The sequence below is a fragment of the Lepisosteus platostomus genome, chromosome 3 (assembly GCF_059453375.1).
Source record: "Lepisosteus platostomus isolate fLepPlt1 chromosome 3, fLepPlt1.hap1, whole genome shotgun sequence".
Lineage (NCBI taxonomy): Eukaryota > Metazoa > Chordata > Actinopteri > Semionotiformes > Lepisosteidae > Lepisosteus > Lepisosteus platostomus.
The window spans coordinates 1,024,653-1,042,095 of NC_142613.1; the positions used below are offsets into that span (position 1 = coordinate 1,024,653).

The window sequence follows — 17,443 nt, forward strand, 5'->3', positions numbered from 1 at the left end:
TTTTCCTTTTCAACATCTTCCTCCATTAGAAGAGCAGAGCTGAGCTGGAGGAGGAGTGGGGCTGTGTGGGGCTAGTCAGAATCCCAGAAAACTCACACAGACTTTAACGATAACGAGAGCACAGCAGGCCTGCGTATCTATTATGGTCACAAACATGAGGCAAAGCAAAGTGGAAGAAACAGCGGTGCCAGTTTCCTTTAAAATCACACGAGACACCTGTAGCAAAAAGAAATCGAGGTGCTGATAGTCTGCAGTGGAGAAATTAAAAGACAAGTCTCGCTCTGCAACATTCCTCACCGCTTCTTGCAGACATGTCTGTCAGGGCAGCTCGTCCCAGAGACACAAGACAGGGGTCACAACCAAAACACCTGCCAGGAGCGCAGCGAGGGAGATAAGCGATAAGCGCGTTCTTTTGAAACGGAATGCACTCTTTGCCTCGTGTGAAACCAAAAGAATGTCTGCACTGCAATGCAGGTGAGCGCCACGCCCCCTTCTCTCCCTCGGCAAACACGGCTCGCTGGCCCTACACTAGACCGTGCTGTGGAGTGCTATTGTGCGATCGCAGGCTTTTGTGTGTCTTTACAGCACAAACGGGCTTTTCACTCAGCAACACAATGGCCCGGATACGTCTCTCGGCTCTCCGGGACTAAAGCTATCTTTGGAAGAGATGCCAAACATCAGGAGGCCTGCCAGATTCCCTTCACTGCTCTGTACAGCCAGCCTCTGTAATTGCCCATCCGAATTAAAAGTGGGTCACAACAGGGCTAGAACAAAGTTCACAACACAGATTTAAACTCACTGCTCGTCGCCAGGCGTCAGACGCAGTGCAGCTGTTTCAGTGCCGAGACCAGACAGACTCACAAGGCTGAGCAGTTTGATCCATTCCAGGGTTTAGGTGCTGCACATTATTTTAAGAAAGCCTACAATTTCTTTCTCAAAAACGTTATTTGAACCCCATGTCAGGAGAAGCAGGTTGGGAACATGAAATCTCCTTGACCTTGTGCTGTAAGAGGCCTGCAGTCTATAGCAAACCGCTGTGAACCAGGAGGCTGATGCTCAGACTTTTTTTTCCTGCTGGTCCTTCGGCCCCAGCCAGCAGTGCCAGACAGCTTCCGTGAAGTGTGGCCAGAGTCACACATTAGAGAAGAAACAGCACTTTCCCCGAGGCCTGATCGCCAGACGAATGTAAGAAAGACCCTCAATGATGGACCGTTGTGGTTCTTGAATCCAAGCAGGCTGGATCTTTGAATTTGCCAGATCTAATCAGAGGCAGAAGGTGTCCTGACTAAACTCACCCACTAGTCCTGGCAGCACCTGGGCCCTAGCTGTGCACCGGTTCCACCTGGTCACCCACAACCCAGCCGACCCATCTGCTGGAGGCTTCAAGACTTGAGCCACCGGGCTCCTGCCCCATCAGTACCAGAACCGAAGTCCAGAGGCTCTTGCAGGCCAAAGAGTCCATTTGCTTGTGGGAAGAGTGTATAGGAGCCACACCCCATCTCCTTGCTTGTCTCAACAGCTGGCATATTCATGGTCCTCTGTTGAGAACAGGTTACAAATGAGTGGAAACCATCTATCCCATAGTGCCTGACCAAATTAGAAACTAATGGATCCAGTGAACTCATCCAGCTGTTTCTTGAAGGAGGTTAACAAGCTTGTTCCATACTCCCGCCACCCTCTGTGTAAAGCGATGACTCCTGCTCCAATAGAATATTTCTTCCAGACGTTTCTTGAAAGAAGCCTGGGCATTGATCTCGTGCCAGGTTCCCACTGACGGGGCAAAGTCCAGCCGGAGTTCAGTTCCGCAATGCAGCACGTGTCAGTGGCAGGGCACACCCCTCACACGGGAGAGGGGGTGGAAGGGCAGATCCTCTACAGTGGGGAATGTGGGAAAACATTAGTGCAACCTGCCGTCGACAGGGGCCGCCGCATGATCCCGAACAGTCCCGTGAGGGCAGGGCGGGGGGTCAAATTCTGACATCAGCAGAGCAAAATCTAATCTTACCGTTTACCAAGCCCAGGCCCAACCTTCTCCCTTCTCCCTGTTCGCCTCCCTCCCTCTGTGTCAACAGTTATTTAATTCCAAGAGGTCTGGAATGTCTTTGCCGTGAAGGGAGAGACGTGACAAGTTTGAATCTGCAGCAGGCTGACAGCTGGAGCCCCTGAGCCACAGGCAAATCACTGCACTTCACTCACAAATAGCTGGGGGCTCTACCGTCCCTCCAAGGACATGGACCCCCCTGCCTTCAGCCACAGGCAGGTCTCCCGAAGAGGGCAGGGTGGTGGCTTACTGGTCACTGCAGTCACTGCTGCCCTGTCCCCTCCGCGAGGGCCGAACAGGAGATTCTCCAGACCGAGCGCACCAGGGGCCGTCAACAGCAATGAGCAGGGGAGCGTTTTTGCACTAATTTTGCTGCTCCTGGAGACGCTCGGAATCAATGCCTGGAGATAGATGCAGCCAAGGGAATAATGCGACGGCATTCCGGAAGACTTCTGCTCCCGACCGGAGCCGAAGATTCCTCTCCTTCCTCTCTCAGGGGCTTCAGGTGAGCCCCGCAGTGAAGCGGGCGCCCAGACAGGAATGGAGAAGGGGAGCAGGTGGATTTAGGACCGACTGGAGTCCCGAACTGGAGGAAACGCCCAGCCCTCCAGAGAGCACCCCGGACCACTCATCCCACCCGAGCCCACAGCGCACCACCGTGTGGGGAACGGAGTCACGCCTGGCGCTGTTCTGGCACCGGGAGCGACCCGCTGCACAGCCTCCCGGTCCGGAAAGACTCCAGCTGACGGGGTGCAATAATGCTTCAAGTTCAGCTGAGAGCTTGTCTTATACAAATGCTTGGATTCGGGTTACATTGTTGTCACTTTGGAGAGGCAAATAGGCTGCACGTTCTCTCCAGAATCTTCCTCTCAGTGCCTGACGTTCTCAATCACACGCACACCTGGACTGGACTCTTGATTTGTAGAACAAAACTAAAGAAATTATTAGAATTGTCTCATGTTTAGCTGCTTGATGAAGTTTAAAAAAACTCCACATTAAGCAGCAGAATGGTAGAAAGGGTGCATATTTCATTTTCCAGTGGCTGGAGCATGTATTCCTACTGCTGAATTCTCCATTTTCCCCCCAGACTGCTCCCTGGGCTGGTTTCCTCCTGCGCTCTGAAGTTACACTGCTGCAAAGATCATTTTCCTCACTAAGCTCCCTGCTGACAGGTAGAATTCTACCACAATATACAAGCCTCTGTGCCTCTTGATTTATGAAATTCTAAAAGAAAAAGAGGATTCACATCACAGACTCCTCTGGCAAGGCCAGCAGCTGAGCTCTGGGAAGTTCACTGCCAAGCTCATTGTTAATTAAAACCTGTTTCCTTCCTTTTTATTATTTGCTCAGTCTCACTATTTAAACAGCCCAGTGCTTCTCTCTCCCTTCTTCCAGAGGAGATCCTGTTTCAGGCACTTGATGGTCAGAAATCTGCTGGATTCTCTTTCCCAGCGGGAGTCTCGCGCTGTACTGGTCTGAAACGAGCAGCAGTGATCTCGAGAGCACGCTTCACTGATAACGCACAGAGGAGAAAAACAGCACGAAATAAATGGCCCAGTCACATTCCCACACCTGTCTCAGTGGCCTGGGCTTCTCATTCGCACAATAAACAGGAGATTCCTTTCCAATTACCAGCACCTCTGTCACTCCTATTAATACACCACAGCTGTCTTTCAGCGTCAGATTGGCTTAAGACTGAGCTCTTTCCTCTCTGCTGCTTTTACATCAATGTTTGCTTTTGCCTCTGTTGATCCAGAGCTGGAGCCGCTGCTAAAGACCCCTCTCACTGTCTGTGGGCAGCTCCTGAACACACTGCAGCCCGGCACAGCAACACTGAGCTACTGAACACACTGCAGCCCAGCACCGTGACACTGAGCTAGTGAACACACTGCAGCCCAGCACCGCAACACTGAGCTACTGAACACACTGCAGCCAGCACAGCAACACTGAGCTACTGAACTCACTGCAGCCAGCACAGCAACACTGAGCTACTGAACACACTGCAGCCAGCACAGCAACACTGAGCTCCTGAACACACTGCAGCCCGACACAGCAACACTGAGCTCCTGAACACACTGCAGCCCAGCACCGCAACACTGAGCTACTGAACTCACTGCAGCCAGCACAGCAACACTGAGCTCCTGAACACACTGCAGCCCGGCACAGCAACACTGAGCTACTGAACACACTGCAGCCCAGCACCGTGACACTGAGCTAGTGAACACACTGCAGCCCAGCACCGCAACACTGAGCTAGTGAACTCACTGCAGCCAGCACAGCAACACTGAGCTCCTGAACACACTGCAGCCCGGCACAGCAACACTGAGCTCCTGAACACACTGCAGCCCAGCACCGCAACACTGAGCTACTGAACTCACTGCAGCCAGCACAGCAACACTGAGCTACTGAACACACTGCAGCCAGCACAGCAACACTGAGCTCCTGAACACACTGCAGCCCGACAAAGCAACACTGAGCTCCTGAACACACTGCAGCCCAGCACCGCAACACTGAGCTACTGAACTCACTGCAGCCAGCACAGCAACACTGAGCTCCTGAACACACTGCAGCCCGGCACAGCAACACTGAGCTCCTGAACATACTGCAGCCCAGCACCGTGACACTGAGCTACTGAACACACTGCAGCCCAGCACCGGAACACTGAGCTACTGAACACACTGCAGCCAGCACAGCAACACTGAGCTACTGAACGCACCGCAGTCCAGCAATGCAACACCGAACTCCTGAACACAATGCAGTCCAGCACTGTAGCACTGAGCTACTGAACAAACGGCAGCCCAGCGGAGCAACACTGAGCTACTAAACGCACTGCAGCCCAGCACTCTCAGAGCTGTGCTTGAATTGGCACAGCAAGATGTTTGAGTGAAACTATACCTTACCATCTACAGGAAAGCAATCCCAAGTTCTTCAAGAAAAACTAGATAAGTGTTGTACTGCGAATGCAAGACTCTATGCTGAAGAGCCTACTTTAGTGATGTGAAATCAGAGACTAAACAAAGGAACTGAAGACAAAATTTAAGCACACAATAACCTGAACAAAACTGCTGTTTACCGCTTTATAAGACCTCAGGACGCAGCTTCAGAGTTGCTTGTGACCTCGGGGGAAACGTACAGGTAGAGATTCAGCCTGCTGCCCCCTGGACAGCGGAGACGGCTGGCACATGCTGGTGCCACGCTATTGGAGACAGGGGGACGGGGCAGTGCGGGGTTCTGATTTCGAACCACCTGTAAGAGCAGTGGGCAGCAGGAAGGAGGTATCCGCTGTGCACATTTAAACTAGCACCAGGGACTGCTGAACCCCTCTGGCACGCAGGCCGTGGCACGGGGGCCGGTCACTGGAGCACGGGCCCAGGCAGGAACACGCCTGTCCAGCGTGTCTGTGCTTCACTGGACACGCAACGAGATCGGCTCTGCCAGTACAGTACCCACAGCCACTCAGCTCCAGCGCCTGCCGTCTGAAATCATAAGAAACAGACTTGCAGGCCACTGGTTTTATTTGGGCAAATCAGATAGATATGGAACCTTCTAGCCAATTCTAAAAAGCTGTATACGTCAGCGCAGGAGTGAATGCACACTGCAGAATCGGCTGTGGGCTGCGAGGGATTGCTCTAACCTGGATTCTGACATTTCCCTTCAAACAGTATTCAGAATTCTGTCGCACCCAAATCTCTGCTTTTACACTGCTTAAAGCCAACAAGAGACTAGACTAGTACAGTACTTGAGAACAAGGGAAATCATAAAAGCCTCTTCACGGCCCGACAGGGGTCCTCCTGTGTCCCATCACTTCTCTACCTGTCCGCGAAGATGTGTACCTTCAGATGCATGCGGATCAAGACCAGGGTGCGAGATTGCCAAGGCCGCTGGACACGACAACAGATTCGGAGAAAGGTCAGAAAGGCCAAGTGGCCTCAGGCTCCCGGTGATCCCTAAGAGGGACTAGGCGTGCGAGTCCTGGTCCGGGCAGGGGCAGTCAGAGAGGTCTGGGAGGGGGCAGTGAAGATGGAGCCTCTGCAGGATCACAAGTCACCAGAATCGAGAGCACTAGCACATTCCTGCTGCTGCCACTCCCAGAGCAGCAATGTCATAATTAGGAAACTGAGCAAAAGCAGAGCTCTGCTGTTCCCCTGTTCCTGAAAGCTCACACACAGCAGAAGACTAATCTCCAAAGCCACGGACAGCTTTCATTTCTAATCATCCCTCAAAGCAGTAAAGATAAGACACCACCCGAAGCCCAGAGCACAAGACCCACCCTGTGGAAAGACCGCATTTCAACAGGTTTGGGCTCCTTTTAATTTGAATCTAAGGCTAATCCGTACTTGCTGAGCCAGTCTCTTTCTGCTGAACTTTCTTGTACGGGTCTGCCAACAACTAATCCAGGTTGTGCATTCTCATCACCAGTAAGCTTCGAACCCAGACAGTATCTACGTCAGGCATTGTGCAAGACCTCAGCAAGAAATCCTGCTGTGAGGGGATCAGTGCGGAGCTGGGATCAGGGTTTGATACCTGGAAGTGGAAGGTTGTGGTTAAACCCACAAACCCCATCCCAGGGGAGACAGAAACTGCAGGGAAGTGCGTTGAAAACCGAGGACAGGAGGCACTTCTTCACGCAAAGGACTGTGGGAGTCTGGAACGAGCTGTCCTATCAGCCCATAGCCTGGATCTTTCCAAGATGGCGTCCTCGGGTCAGCAAGCTGCGACCTACCACACAGGCTGGATGGGCAGAGCGGCTCGTCTCCTTTATAAGACCCCCACCTCCTCCTGGGCCAGCTGGGTGAGGGGCTCGTCTCCACTGTCACAGCAAACCAAACCCCCCAACCTTCCCCCTCCGCGAGGAGACCCCCTGGACTGGCAGCGCTGCACCTGAGTGTGCCGGCCACTCCGCCTCCAGGAGCCCTCGACGCGTTTCACGGCGGACTCTCCTGACGGACGAAGGCCTTCCTGCCCGCTGCGAGTGGCATCAGCCTTCGCTTCTGGAACATTCTGACATGGCCAGCGGTGACCAGCGCAGGCGCCGCGCCAAGCTGGGCAGAGAGCCGGACTGGTCCACCTACAGATGGGTGTGTGTGTGTCTGCGCAGCGCGTTCAGAGCTCTGGGGTGACTGACCTCCCCCCCCCAGCGGCTCTGGGGTGACAGACCCCCCCCCACAGCGGCCCTGGGGTGACTGACGCTGCTACCTACAGTAGAAAGCGCTCGGCCCCCCCGTGCTCAGACACGCCTGTCCCCGCCACTGGCCGCGGCTCATGAATCCCAGGAATGGGAGCTCGACGCAGCGCGCTGGCAGCTGCCAGGGATTAGTGAGCCGCGCTCGTGGTCGCTGCCCCGTCGCCCGGCGGCAGGCCTCTCTCTGAAGACACGCCGGAGCCCCTCTGAGGTCCCTGCGGCCAAGGGTGGCAGGTGCCAGCTCACAGCCCACACACAGCCAGCACCCATGGTCAGGGCTCTGCTCCGGCCCGTACACCCGCCCCCTGTTCCGCCCCCAGCCCCGCTCCTGGTCAGCAGGCTGACCCATCGTCCTGCCCCTACCCAAAACCCCCCACCTCCCCAGTCCAGCCCCCAGCCCCGCCCACAGTCTAGCCCCTGCCCCCTGGCCATCAGATTAACCAGATTAACCGCCCCCCTTGCTCCACCCCCTGTCCCGGCATCAGACTGGCCCAAAACCCCCCACCTCCCCAGTCCAGCCCCCAGGCCCGCCCATGGTCTAGCCCCCTGGCCCCTGACCATCGGCCCGGCCTGGCCCAGCCCAGCCCGGCCCGTTGCACTCCCGTGACTGAGCCCCACTCACTCCAGGCTGTGAGGGACCGGAATCACACCGGCAGGCCCGCCCAATGTGGCGTAGGTCCACCGTTAAGAAACAGTACCAGCGAAGAAGAGCAAGTAGATTTCTAAACGTTCTCAGTTTGGGATTTTACAACAGGTTCTATACCTGCTTCATGCACCTCTTGGATCTCTCACCTCACTGAGGGTGAACGCACAGGGAAGGTACTACAACCAAGATGCCCTTGTAACGAAGACAGTGACCACACAGGGGGCGCTCTACCCGCCAGCCTCTCGCCTTGTTGAACTTAATTAGCTTGTTCTCTCCTCTTGACCTCCCGTCACATTTCAAGCCTCAGCGAGGCCGACAGCGGTGACCCGTGAAAGTGCCGACCCGCGTTGCCGTAGAGACGCGCCGGGCAGCGCAGGGAAAGTGCAAAACCCCCTGTCACGCATTTCGGAGAGGTCACCCGCAGCGCCGGGACTCCGGAGGACCGGGATAACTCTTCCCGTCTCACCTCCAGATAATCCTGCCCTGCATCTTAATCACGGCGACGGGAATCGGGAGTTTTTCTCCCTAAATTTCCGGAACGAGACGAGGCGGTATCCGGCCATCATACCCGTCCGGTGTGCTGCAGCTTTTCACCGCCGGGATCTAAACCGACACCGCCGAGCCTGTGGTTAGCGTGTCTGCCGTCTCATTTCAGGGCTAAACCTCGGGCACGTCCTCCAGTCGAGGGCAGAGCAGCTGAGGCTCAGGACGGAGTCCTCACACGCCGAAACACCCCCGGGCCAGGCGCTCGGAGACGAGCCGGAGTGACCCGTGAGCCCGACTGATTAGGACCCCCAGCTTTCAATCAAAACCGAGCCCCCGCGGCCGCTCTCGCTGCGCTCGGCGCCGGCTTTGCGCTGTGGGGGGAGGGGGGTGGACACCGGCGACGTTAAAGTTAAACTTTAAGCTCCGGGGAAGTTTAACCTGCAAGTTTTAAAAGTTTCATAATCGCACCCCCACCGCTCGCTCCGCGCAGAATGACGAAAACTGATTAGGTCGAAGTAAGTTTTCCGTGGTGAAAACTGAAAGGTGAAAAGTCCGAGCTCCGACTCTCACCCTGCGGGCAGCGAGACCGACGCGGTGGTCTGAGCGCAACGGGCCCGGGCCGAACAGGGCCGGTTCGGGCGAAGTCGCCGGCTGGACGAGAGCTTCGCCTCTTCCTCACTCCTCAGCCCGGCCGGCCCGGCGCTTCGCTGCCAGCCAGAGACTCGAGAGAGAGGCGGGGACGCCAGGAGTCTTGGGTTTCGCCAGACAGACGGTGAAGGAGGGCTAGAGAAGACAAAGGCATTCCAGCGAGCGCTTAATTGTACAGAACAAGAGCGAAGGATTCTTTCCTGCTGCGCGGACGAATAAGTTATAATTTCAATTCAAAGACACTGTCACAGAACAGTGCAGATCACTGCTCCATTGCAGAGCAATTATACAACAGCACCTTCGTATAATTAAGAACAACACCGTTATCAAAGCATAATAAAAGGGAAAAGATATGTTTAAGATTATTATGTTTCCATTTCAATCTGGCTGAACAGTAAACAGATCTCTTTCTTTCAAAGCTCTCAAGGAAAGAGCATCCAGACTCAGATGTGGGTTTAATTACAAAAGCAGAAACAACTTTCAAGTTGATAAGGCTCTGTCATTTTTCTAAAATACATCCTCTACTTTATAACTTTACATTCCATTAAATGAGTGGTGACAACTTGCTCTCAGTCAGAACTACAATACTGCCTCCCCCCTCTCTCTGCATTAACCACTGCCTCCCTCTCTCTCTCCCAGTGCCTCAGCTCTAACCACTAGCCCACACTGCCTCCCTCTCTCTCTCTCTGTCCCAGTGCCTCAGCTCTAACCACTAGCTCACACTGCCTCTCTCTCTCTCTGTCCCAGTGCCTCAGCTCTAACCACTAGCCCACACTGCCTCCCTCTCTCTCTCTCTGTCCCAGTCCCTCAGCTCTAACCACTAGCCCACACTGCCTCTCTCTCTCCCAGTGCCTCAGCTCTAACCACTAGCCCACACTGCCTCTCTCTCTCTCTCCCAGTGCCTCAGCTCTAACCACTAGCCCACACTGCCTCTCTCTCTCTCTCTCTCCCAGTGCCTCAGCTCTAACCACTAGCCCACACTGCCTCCCTCTCTCTCCCCCAGTGCCTCAGCTCTAACCACTAGCCCACATTGCCTCTCTCTCTCCCAGTGCCTCAGCTCTAACCACTAGCCCACACTGCCTCTCTCTCTCTCTCTCCCAGTGCCTCAGCTCTAACCACTAGCCCACACTGCCTCTCTCTCTCTCTCTCTCCCAGTGCCTCAGCTCTAACCACTAGCCCACACTGCCTCTCTCTCTCTCTCTCTCCCAGTGCCTCAGCTCTAACCACTAGCCCACACTGCCTCCCTCTCTCTCCCAGTGCCTCAGCTCTAACCACTAGCCCACACTGCCTCTCTCTCTCTCTCTCTCCCAGTGCCTCAGCTCTAACCACTAGCCCACACTGCCTCCCTCTCTCTCCCAGTGCCTCAGCTCTAACCACTAGCTCACACTGCCTCCCTCTCTCTCCCAGTATCTCAGCTTGACCACACAACAGTCTCAAATTCTATTAACTTCCTCTTTCTCATCTACCTTATATAGGCCACAGCTTATTGAATGTCAGCTCTGTTGTTAAGGCTGTTGTAACAGGCAGCTCTGATCCTGTTTCAATTCAAACCTCACTTGACTGCTGAGAGTAATTAAGAGGGATCAGCTACTGACAGATGAACAGCTAACTACATTTCAACAACTTGATGGTTTAGAATTATTATTAAATAGCTTTTAAGTAAATTTTCTGTTTCCCCCACCTGCTGTGAAAACTGTCCCATTATCAGAATTTAAGATGCAGTTGTGCTATTAAGAATGGAAAACACATTGACTCTCATTTGGGTAATTGCATGGAGGCTGACAATACATCCTACCTCTCAAGGTCATGAAGTCCCACACAGCTGTGAAAAGAGGTGCTCTTTCAACACAAAGATGAGCAGGCTAATAAACAGAAGAAAGTTTGCTACTGCTCTGGATGTCTGAGTCTCACCCGAATGCCCTTCATCCCCAAGACTTTTAATTACAGAGGGTCCTGTTCAGGGGTGACCCCTGTATTGGCTGTTTTTCTTTCCAAGTTCTTAATCCTGGCCTGAAATTGAAAATTTATTTCAATTTTCAATTTTAGACCTTCTATAAATTTTGCTTTTAGCTTTTAAAAAGCTTAATGGGCTCTGTAATTGGTATGAACCCTGTGCTAACAAGTGAGTTCCCTCATTCACATGCGACAGCTGACATAACTAACTGAACTTGAGCAGAAAGAAAAACACTGACATGGGCGTGTCTGTCACTCCCACACAGGGTCCCTCCCACTGTAGGCATGCCAGATGCAAGGCACCACTGTTAATTGGCCACACGGCCCTTGTGGGCACGCCCAATATGACATCATTCCCACCACATGGCCCCTCCCACAGTGGGTGTGTCCAATACAGAGTCACTCCCCCCTGTATCTGGTCAGCATGAACTGATCACCTATTGAAAAATAACCCTTTGAGTAATCATTTCGTATCAGATGTGTTTGCAAAACAAAAAACAAAAAAATGCTAATTTACCTACTGATAAGCATCTCTTGTGGTGTGTGCACAGAGGTCAATAAATGACAAACTTGAGGCGGTCCAGACGAATCAGAGTGACCTGTCCAGACATGTTTAGGGTCAGTGCAGTCCGGAATTCTGCACATAATGACCAAACCCTGTTGTCCTTCTCACTGCCGAACGGCTCCTGCATTTCTCCCCTGGTGGCTTCAGCTTACTGCCTTTCTCTGCAAACCTCTCTCTCCAGCTTCGCTCCCTTCTGCTCCCCACGTAAAGGCTGTTTTGACTACCCTGATCTGTCAAATCAGGCCCTATTGTAGCAGAGCAGCTGGGAGGTACTGTGATTGGACACAGGCACTGTGTGAGTCTGTTTCCTTTGAAACGCAGTGAACAGAAATGATTAAAGCACAGCCGGATGAGAGGCGACCCCTCCCAGCTCGTCTGATGTCTCTGCCCATCGAGGCTCGGGCCAGGGGTTCCCCTTCACAAACACGACCAACACGGTGCAGTGGTGACAGGGGCAAGTACGACACACGTTGATCCAGACAGGCAATATGCATGTTTCGACAGCTGCCCTGCCCCCTCCCCTGACCACTGCCTACTGCAAACCCTTATCTTTGTATTGTTGATCTTTCCCAAAGCCTTCCCAGGACAAGATGGGGACCTGCGCAAAGCTCAGGAGCACATTCAGTTCAAAAGGAGTTCCCTGTGCATTCCCTATGAGGGTGTTTGACCTGCTATCACGGCAAGCGCACTTGTTAAACTGCAGGCGTTTTGCAAGAGTCTGGCACATTCTGCACTATGGATATGTCCCATGGAACAACTGATATCAGCAATAAGAATTAAACTCCTGGCGATGAACCAATTTGATTTGATTGGTAAACGTGAGGGAGTAGTTAGTTTCTACTACGCTTTGTATTGGATGCTCATGTATACTGTAGTTGGCCTTGAGCTGTGATCAAATTTTTGAAGATGGAGATTCATGCAAATTAAATATCCCTAAAGGACAAGCTTGGTTTCTTCTCACATGCGCTCAACTGTCGTAATAATAATCGCAGTTGTTTTAATAACAGAAATTAATAACACCCGTGTGAGTAACCTGCTGATGCTCAGGACATGTAACAGAGGACGGTGTCTGGGATGTCTAAGCCACTCTAAGTAAGCCATGTGGCTCGCTTGCATTCGTACACACACATACTGTATATAGTCAAAACCAGATGCTAATCAAACACAAGTGTTTGTGCAGAGCTCATGTGCAAATACCCACTCCTTTTATTTCGTAAATAATGGTCTTTTCTGTTCACAGGTGCTGAAAGTGAGGTTTCACACTCTGTCAGAGAAACACTGGGGCAACTCAGACTGCGGACTCGAGCCCTGGCAGCGTGACAGCAGCGTTCAGCAGCTACAGAAAGGGCTGTGAGCGCCTATGGATTTTGCCCAGCGTGACGCAATTAATTTTAACTGTGACCTTAAGGAAACAATTACTCTGCTGGAATTACAATTAACGCCATTGGCTGTTGCCACAGATTTCAGCGCAGCACAGTGCTCACGACAGAGCCTGGAGGAGAGGGAAGGAAAAACATGAATGGAAGGAGATTAGGAAGACAAGGACCGAAACGATTTTTGCCAGGCCAGAACCGAAGTCCACAAAAAAAAGGGCTGTGCTGTAGCTTGTGCTGTTGGGGCAGCAGTAAGAGTTTGACAGCAGGAAACTCGGAGCTCTGCGGTCGCTGCTGCTTCCAGTCCACATTGACCCGACTCAGACAGCACCAGCACTAATCTGCGTTGCTTTGTTCCTCATTGTGCTTTGTCTTTTACAATGAGTGTCAGACACGCAGATGGGCAGCACGGTGGCACAGAGGTTAGCAATGCTGCCTTGCTCCCTGTGGAGCTGGGTGCTCTGGTTTTCTCTCACAGTCCAAAGGCATACTGGTAGGCTAATTGGCTTCTGGACAAATTGGCCCTGGTGTGTGTGTGTTTGTCTGCCTGCCTGCCCAGCGAACCCTAACCCTAACCCTGCCTGTGTCTGTAGCTCGCTGGACCAGGCTCCAGCTCCTCCACAGCCCTGTACTGGGGAAAGGGGCTAGAGAATGAGTGGATGGGGCTGGGAGATAAATGCAGAGGACTCGTGTTCCAAATCCAAACGCGGTTCTTGTCTTTGTCACAGTCGTGACCGGTTGGAACGCTTCCCTTCCTGTTGGTGTGGATTTGACAACATCGGTGTCCATGGGTTTCGAGTTTAGCTCGTCACCCTCTGCAGTCTCCGTGCAAAATGGACGTGTACTGTAGCTACAGTACAGCAGGCCCCTGCAACAGGGCTGAGGAGCGGCGGTGACGGGGCGCGCTGACAGGGGCCAGCACTGTGGGGCTGAGACTCACGACTCTGCTCGAGCAGCTCCGTTCTCTGCCTCAGCAAGCAGTTCTTTCGGACTTTCTGACTGGCGCCCGGGCGGTACATCCTGCGTGCGAGCCAGCACATTCACCCTGTTCCGTGCGATTGCAAGCCGATCTGTTCTTGGTCCCTGTTTCCTGTGCTGTGCTGTGTGTAATACAGTATGTGCCCTTGTGCGACACGGTACGGATGCAGGAATGAACCGGACAGGAGAAAGCGCCAACTGTAGCCTGCTGGTGCGGGAGTCCGGGGTCTCGCCTCAGCCGGCGAGGGTCTGGCTGAGGGCTTTTAAACGCCTGATTGCCTGTTCTCCGTCTACTGGGGCTCCTCTCCCCTTCTGGGAGTCAGGCATTCTGGAAACGCGTCTAATGTTTTCGAATACAAGATAGACTGTCCCGTGCGAAGTGCGCCCCCCCCTTCTCTCCCCAGCGGTTCGCAGCCCGGCCTCCAGCAGCGCCCGGCGAGCGAGCAAGTTCAGCACTGCCTCCCGCTCCAGCGCCCCGCGTCTTCAAAGACACTCGCGCGAATCCCCAGGAAGACTGCAGCTCGACCTCAACAAGCACACGGACCGGACCGGACCGGGCCGGGCCTCCGCGGCTCTGAAGTCTGGGCGACTGCGCGTTGACGTGTGTATCCGCGGCGCGTTCCCTCCCGCTTACCGGCCCACAGACTTCAACTTGGCGTCCAGGTGGACGCGCAGGCTGCTGGAGTCCCGGCCAGCTCTGCGACTCGCATGCAGCTGCAGGACGACGTGAACGCGAAATAACCTGAACGACTTGCCTGCGAGCCGAAGGAAAGACAGAATCCCTCAGACTCGTCGGCAACAATGGCTCCGAGACAAAGGCTTCCGAACCATTTTGTGTGCTGGTGTGGGCAGGCATCGGATTTCAAGAACCATGCAGCCCGTCTCTATTCCATTGAATAAAGCGATTATTGTCCGTATTTATCGTGACATTCTGCAAAACATTTTCGGGCCAGGCACACGGCGAAAGCAGGCAGATCCCGACTTTAACTGTCAAACTAGCTGCGTAATTACTACCAAGTCCTCTCCGCGCTGCTGATGGCTGAGAGAGCCTTTGGCGAAATGAGCGTATTTACAGCCCGGAGCCAGTGTTTAAAATGTACTAAAACTTAACATGTCATGTACTCAGTATCATCTGTCAGCGTATGACCACTAGGCTGCTACGTTACGAGAATTTAGCTATGTTAAGGAAGTATTGTAATTATGAGTTAAACGATTTAATATCGACTCATGCCACCCGTGTCCCTTAGGTTTGCAAAAGGGGTCAGTTACCCCGTGTTGTAGCGGTTTTCAGTGTAAGTTCGTTAAGTTTGCTCTTTAAACCCCTGTACGCTGTCGATTTCTAAAGGACGCTTTAGGTACGACCGTTAGTGCTGCTAAAACTAATTCTTCGATACCTGGCGAGTTATACTCTCGCCGTCAGGAAGGTCGTTCCGGGAGCCAAATCAAGGAGTTCTAGTTTGCGTTTGAATGAAGTGCTTATCCATAATGTATACATCAGCGATAGAAGATTCTGTATGAATTATAAATATTAAAAGCCTGATATATGACATGTCTTCGTGGGTTCGTATGGTGGTTATGAACGGTTATTCATCAAGCAGAAATCGCTGATCCGCTGCTGTCCGCTGATCTGGGGGAAGAAGACACAAACTTGCTCTACGCTTGGACAGATCTCTGACAGATCGCAAACAGATCTCGTTAGATCCACACTTCGAGAAATCGCACGTTTTAGCAATCCCCTGTACAGTACACGCCAGCAATAAAAATGCGGTTCCCGTGTAAAAAAACAACTGATGTAAGCGTTGTCATGTACCGAATTCGTGAAAGGAATAAAACCCCGTTCTGCCCACGACGAAACTCGCACTCAGTCCCAGTAAGAAAGGCGCTGGGATCGAGGCCGACCGGTGGGTCACTTTCCGCGGCGCGACACGGTCCGGGCGACTCGCTCTTCCGTCGGGACCGCGGTCCGAGCACAGCCCGGACCTTCACAGGCTGCCCGGCCGACACCGGAGCCAACTCGCCTCTCCGCACAAACCCACAGACACGCCGCACCGGAGAGGATTACCAGGCGACAGGGGAAAGAGAGGATTAACAGCGACATACCTGTGGCGCGTTACTGATCGTGCTCCGCCGGCAGAGAGAAACTTTGCTTACTTTGAACCCAGGTGGGGAAAAAAAAAGTTTCACATTCCTCTCCAGCGCTCCTCACGCAACACTCGCATGTTCTTCTGCGTCCTCCTCCCCCCCGTGATGAAATATTACCAGTCTCTCCCTTAATCCTTAAACCCGTCCTGGGTGGAAGCGAGCAGGAATGACCACGGCGCTCCACGCCGGACAGCACCCCCCGTTTCCCGGTCCGCCAAGGTCTCCGACTTTCCACTGAGCAGGAATCTCCTTCTTCTTCTTCTTCCCCGAGTGGAAACTCGCAAGCGGGCGTCAGGGGGAGAGGGCGCCTGTTCCCGAGGGATGTCAATCAAGCCGAAAGGGCTCTGAACGCCGGAATGAAAAACCACCTGAACTCCGCACGAAGGAGTCCGCCGCCGCACGAGTCTGTGCAGTCAAGTGCCGACAGGTGTCGACAGCGCAGAATGAAAGCCCCCTCTCTCTCCCTCTTTCTCCCTCCCTCTCACTCGCTCTCCCAGGCTCTCTCTCTCTCTCTGCCCAAGCAATCCCGACGTGTTTCGGTTAACTACCTCGCTGCCGGGCGAAATCGACTCGCTGTGAAACCCCGTGTACCGGATTGTCTTGGCAGCCCAGCTTCGCGCCAGGACTCGCGGATCCCAAGAGGTGCGAATTCGAAAACAAAGGAAGAGGAAAGAAAATGAACTGCAACTGCAACTGGCCGGGCCGGCCGCAGTCCGACCCTGCTCTCCGCGCCAGAGCGGCGCAAAACAGGAACAGGATCTGTCACGAGGAACAGCCTGGATTCCTCATGTTTTCGAAATCGCACTATTTCTCCTGGCATCCGCGGAGCCAGTCCAGCAGGTCTGCAGCTTTGCTCTGCGCCCAGAAAGCACACGGGCCGTCTTTTCTTTGGAAGACCCCCAAGCCACCAGTTGGAGGCGGGAGGCAGAGTTTATCGTCTGATGCTCTGCACCTGGCAAGGACAAACAGAACGGCTCTCCCAAGCCACCGGCCCAGAGGAAGGGAGAGCAGGGAGGAGCTGTGGTCAGACCCCGGACAGCACAGACCGGCGCACCGGTGTGGGGTGGCTCAGAACCTGCAGAGACCACATCAATGATGTCGCCAGCTACACAGACCAGCCTGGCCACACAAGCGCGCCTTCCCCACATTTTTAGAACATGTCTGTGGGTCGGACGTTTCACAGGTCTCTGTGGGAACCATTACTGTGTGCCTGAGCATACTGAGGCACTCCAATCCTAATATTAGCTCTGTTAGTTCTGTGCCTAACAGCAATCCTGCAATTATACAAACTCAGTTCTTCTGCCAAATATGAACGCCTGGGCCCTTTTTTCTCCTTGTGGGTAAAAGATGGGCAAATTGCCCGTGTCTGTCTTCTTAACCAGGGGAAAAACTGGAAATTGAGAGGTAGTCTGTTTGGGACTGAAAACAG

The 17,443-nt window shown here is 53.4% G+C and overlaps 1 protein-coding gene across 2 annotated transcripts in view; it reads right to left on the bottom strand.

Annotated features, from left to right (window-relative positions):
* The window catches only part of sema3gb (sema domain, immunoglobulin domain (Ig), short basic domain, secreted, (semaphorin) 3Gb), a 51,214-nt gene extending 34,451 nt beyond the window's left edge, over positions 1-16,763 (bottom strand). The window contains exon 1 of one of the 2 annotated variants that reach the window (XM_088623661.1): positions 15,973-16,763. The gene's annotated coding sequence lies outside the window, so the exon portion shown is untranslated. Of the gene's footprint in view, positions 1-8,925; positions 9,156-15,972 lie in introns of those variants that run through there. The other variant, XM_088623662.1, reaches the window with a different exon arrangement.
* Positions 16,764-17,443: the final 680 nt, after the last annotated feature.